The sequence below is a fragment of the Rana temporaria genome, chromosome 8, assembly GCF_905171775.1.
Source record: "Rana temporaria chromosome 8, aRanTem1.1, whole genome shotgun sequence".
NCBI lineage: Eukaryota > Metazoa > Chordata > Amphibia > Anura > Ranidae > Rana > Rana temporaria.
The window spans coordinates 128,213,581-128,219,067 of record NC_053496.1 but is presented as its reverse complement, the minus strand read 5'-3'; positions in this window follow the sequence as shown (position 1 = coordinate 128,219,067).

Here is a 5,487-nt window from a genome sequence, read left to right as displayed (position 1 = left end):
CTTGTTTAGGGCATGTGCTCGTTTCCAAACTCGGGACGGAAACAGTAATATAAACGAAAGAATGAATTCTAACTATTATAATTCTATTCTAATGTCTAATATCTGAACTATTCGAGTGCTTATTCTTACCCTGATGTCATGTGTTTACGTATAGGAGGGGGGTCTGCGGCGGCCATGTTTTCGAAGACCAATTCTTACTGGCTTTCTTGCTGTGTGTAGTGTGTGTACTACCGCCCCCCTGAGGGAAAAATTGTGAGGCACATGCATCGCTGCTACAATTTTTCTTATCTTATTCTAATCTACACCATCCAGTCACCTGTTCTGTATTATATTAGTAAAAGTTTATATTAGGAAACTTTTTTTATATCACGTTTTTATTTTATTATTAAATTATGAGTGGTTTCCATCTTTGTTTTGTTTCTCCTTCACTCCACCAGTATGTGCTGCAGTCTGTCTTTAACCACTTAAAGCGAGGGTTCACCCTAAAAAAAAATTCTAACATTACATTAAGTTCCATTCCGACATTGACCGTACGCTGATTTTTTATTTTTTTTTGCCGTGCATACCGTTATATCTTTATTCCCCCCCCCTCCGGCTTCCGGGTAGTGAATCCCGCGGGAGTGGGCGTTCCTATGCACAGGCTAATTGATTGACCTATGACATAAGCTTCCCCCCCGGCGCATACGGCCGCGTCACGAGTTGCCGAAAGAAGCCGGACTGCGAGTCGGCTCTATACGGTGCTATACGGCACCTGCGCACCAACGTTCGGCTTCTTTTGGCAACTCGTGATGCGGCCATATGCGCCGGGGGGAAGCTTATGTCATACGTTAATCAATTAGCCTGTGCATAGGAACGCCCACTCCTGCGGGATTCACTACTCGGAAGCCAGGGGGTGGGGGGAATAAAGTTATAACGGTATGTACGAAAAAAAAAAAAAAAAAAGATCAGCGTACAGTCAATGTCGGAATGGAGCTTAATGTAATGTTAGATTTTTTTTTAGGGTGAACCCTCGCGTTAACCACCTCCATACCGGGCCTATTCTGGCACTTCTCTTCTGCATGCAAAAATCAAAATTTTTTTCCTATAAAATTACTCAGAACCCCCAAACATAATATATGTTTTTTTAGCAGACACCTTATGGAATAAAATGGCGGTCATTGCAACTTTTTATCTCGCACGGTATTTGCGCAATCATTTTTCAAACACCTTTTTTTGGGGAAAAAAACGGTTTCATGAATTTAAAAAAAAACAAAACAGTAAAGTTAGCCCAATTTTTTTGTATAATGTGAAAGATCAAGTTACGCCGAGTAAATATATACCTAACATGTCACGCTTTAAAATTGCGCACACTCATTGAATGGCGCCAAATTTCAGTACTTAAAAATTGCATAGGCGTCGCTTATTTTTTTTTTTACAGGTTACCAGTTTAGAGTTACAGAGGAGGTCTAGAGCTAGAATTGTTGCTGGCGCTCTAACGCACGCGGCGAAAACTTACATGTGTGGTTTGAACGGCGTCTACATGTGTGGGTGGGACTTGTAAGCTACTGGGTGGGGATAGGGGCATTTTTTTTTTTATTATTATTATTATTTTTATTTTACGTAATTTATTTAATTATTACACTTTTTTTTTTTTGATCACTTTTATTCCTATTACAAGGAATGTAAACATCCCTTGTAATAGGAATGGTTCGTGACAGGTACTCTTTATGGAGAGAGGCGGGGTCAATAAGACCCCACATCTCTCCTCTAGGCTGGAAAGCACGAGATCGTGAAAAAAATTCACGTATCTCATGCTTTCAGCCACTTTGTTTACATTCCAGGAACCCGGACGTGACGTCATAACATTCGCGCCCGGGCCTCCGACTTTCATAGAGATGACTGATGACCATCTGATCAACAGTCATCTCTATGCCTCCCATCCAGGGCCGGCAGATCGTTTCTCCGGGCCTTTCAATGGCACAGGAGAGCCCGGAGAAGCACCGGATGGCGGCGGGAAGGGGACGACGTCCGGGACAGGTAAGGGCTCTTTCACACGTCCGTTCAGTTTTTCAGATCAGTTTTTTTTTTCATCAGTTGATCCGTTTTTCCATCAGTTTTTCGTCAGTTTTTCATCAGTTTTTGCATCAGTTTTTGCATCAGTTTTTGCATCAGTTTTTGCATCAGTTTTTGCATCAGTTTTTGCATCAGTTTTTCCATCCGTTTTTTCATCAGTTTTTTTTTTTTTTTTTTTGGGGGGCTTTTTACATAGAAAAACGGATGTTAGCGGAACGGATGATAAACGGATCATCCGTTAACGTCCGTTTTTCGTCCGTTCCGTTTTTTTAGACGGAAGAAAAATAGGGTTTTCTTCCATCCAAAAAAACTGAACTGAACGCAGACGGATGCTAATCCGCTAAGGCTGGGTTCACACTACGGTTTTCCCGTCCGTCAGCCGCATACGATTTATATGAAAAAACGTATGCGGCTGAAACGGACGGGAACGTATGGAACCGCACACATGTGCGTTTTCCATTGACATTAATGTTAAAGGAAAACGTATGCGGTTGCCATACTGTTTTAAAAACGACCGCAAAACCGTGGTTGAACACGGTTTTGGGTACGTTTAAAAAACGTTTTGCCAGCAAATCGTACGCACCCGGATGCATCCGAGTGCATACGATTTGCAATGCATTCTCTATCTATACGTTTTCCCGTCCGGGCCCGTACGTTTTCAATACTGAAATCGTATGCGGCTGACGGACGGGAAAACCGTAGTGTGAACCCAGCCTAACGGACGCTAGCCCATAGGGAAGCATTGCGGTCCGTTAACGGACGTCCAAAAAACGGACGAACGGAACGGACGTGTGAAAGAGCCCTAAGTGTGCTGGTATTAAAAGTCAGCAGCTGCAGTATTTGTAGCTGCTGGCTTTTAATATTTTTTTTTTCAGGGGACATCACTTTAAGAGACACAATCACACTATCCTGGGTCTTTTATCTCTTCACATGTTAACACACCCTGTTGCTGAGGCTGTCTGATGTTCTGGCTGCTAATTACTGTCCGATGTATATAACGGCTTGTGGTGAGAGACGCTTGAATATTCCTCCAGTGGATCTTTGAATCCAAACAAGCGCTTTGTGACTCCCCTAAGGCCCCTTTCAGACTGGGGTGGGAGCCGCGGTGGCGGTATAACGCCGCTTAAAATAGCGGCGCTATACCGCCGGGATTGCCGCAGGAATCGGCCGCTAGCGGTGCGGTATTAACCCCCGCTAGCGGCCGATAAAGGGTTAATACCGCCCGCAATGCGCCTCTATAGAGGCGCTTCGCGGGCGGTATTGCAATGGGAAGGAGCGGTATACATGCCGCTCCTCTCACCGCTCCAAAGATGCTGCTGACAGGAGATTTTTTTATCTCCCGGCAGCACTCCAGCTTTCACATTGAGTCTGCAGTGAAGGAGTTTTTCAGGCGGGATAGCAGCGCTATTTTTAGCGCTGTACCGCCTGAAAAACTCCTCAATGTGAAAGGGGCCTAAGTAAGGCCCCTTTCACATTGAGGAGTTTTTCAGGCGGTACAGCGCTAAAAATAGCGCTGCTATATCGCCTGAAAAACTCCAGCCCAGCTACCTCAATGTGAAAGCCGGAGGGCTTTCACACTGAGGCGATGCGCTGGCGGGAGATAAAAAAAATCTCCTGTCGGCAGCATCTTTGGAGCGGTGAGAGGAGCAGCGTGTATACCGCTCCTTCCCATTGAAAACAATGGGAAACCGTGGCAATACCGGTATTAACCCTTTATCGGCCGCTAGCGGGGGTTAATACCGCACCGCTATTGGCAATCTCGGCGGTATAGCGCCGCTATTTTTAGTGGCGATATACCGCCACCGCGGCTACAGGTCCAATGTGAAAGGGGCCTTAGGGTGGTCGTTGGCTTTCTGGTAAGCCTTTTATTTTAACTATGGTGATGGGTGGCACGCTGTCAAGCATCTGACCAACGCTGTCCACTTTCTTATGGGATCTCCTCCACTGAATACTAGTTTACGAGAACTTTCTCTTTTTTATCGCATCTTCCATTTGTATATCGGCCATGCATGAACTTTTTTTATTTTTTATTCGTTCACGTTCTCATTCATTGTTGCACATCTTGTACATTTGTTTATTGCACGTTTGCGCTATATAGTTTGTTATATGGTATATTGTATTATGTTAGAGAGGAAACAAGAAAAAAGGGTACTCAGATGATGATTGGAGGCCTAGTGGACGAGCAATAAACTGGTAACTAGTGTCTCCTGTGAACTCAGGTGAATCAAGACATGTGATTGAAAAACCTTTTCCCCTCCACACACCCACACACTATCTACAAATCTATATGTATTGTTTGTTTGGATGTTGTGATAAAACAAAGTGAAAAATGGAAAAATGTGACAATAAATGTGAATTATATCTTGATGTGTTGTGTGGAGTGACTAAATAAATAAAAAGCTAAATGAGTAAATAAATAAAGTAAAAAAATGTATATGTAACGAGTATATTAATGTGTACTGAAAAAATAAATAAAAATAATGAAGATCACAAAGAATAGTGATATGGTGATAAATGCTATGCGTAATGTGTGATGCGGTGCGGTGTGAATATATGTGTTGTGGTGTCCATGAACCACTGTTTATATGTGTTGTTTGTGAATAGGGTGATAAATATCAAAACGGACCAAAACAAAAACAAAAAAAAAGTAATGAGAACCAAGATGTGAACATCATGCATAGGGTGACCAGAAAACGAGTGTTATCATGTATATAAAGATTTTTGTAAAACAAAATCCCAAAATCTCCGGATCGTGTATATTGTAGTGCTAAAAGATATGTTAAATATAGTGTGAATAATAATAAAAAATGCTAATAATAAATGAAAGTGAAGATTAAAATTAATTTACATTTCAATCTTGGTTTCTTGTTTTTTGTTATTGTTTGTTATTATTTTTCACTTTTAGTTTTTTCATTATTAATTATTGTTATTTGTTTTTAGTTCTAGTTCTTCTGGCTTATTGTGTTCTGAGCTTCAGATTACAAATATTACGCCTGAACTACGAACTTCTTGATTATTTAAAGGACTAGAGTGATCTGTGGGAAGTCTGCATAATTATAAACCCACATTAAGCCCGGGTTCACACTGGGTACGATTTGCTTCGATTTGAGATGCGATTTCACACGGCTTCACCCCCGCAGCCCAGTGTGAACCAGGGCTCAAACAAAAAATGTAATAAATCTCAATAAAATTGTTGGGCGTCTCGTCATAGATCCAGGTAATCAATCATGACTGATACACCGGGACATATTAAAGGACGGGGTATAGTGATGTTACTGCAGCTACGATGTTATGCTATACTACGTTATACTGATGTGATGAAACTGCCACAATATCGTTTCCAAAATGCTGGATAGTGAACATGTATCAAAATCTAGTACAAAAACAGATGTAAAAAATGCATTAATGATGATAACATGGAATTGGAATAGGGAA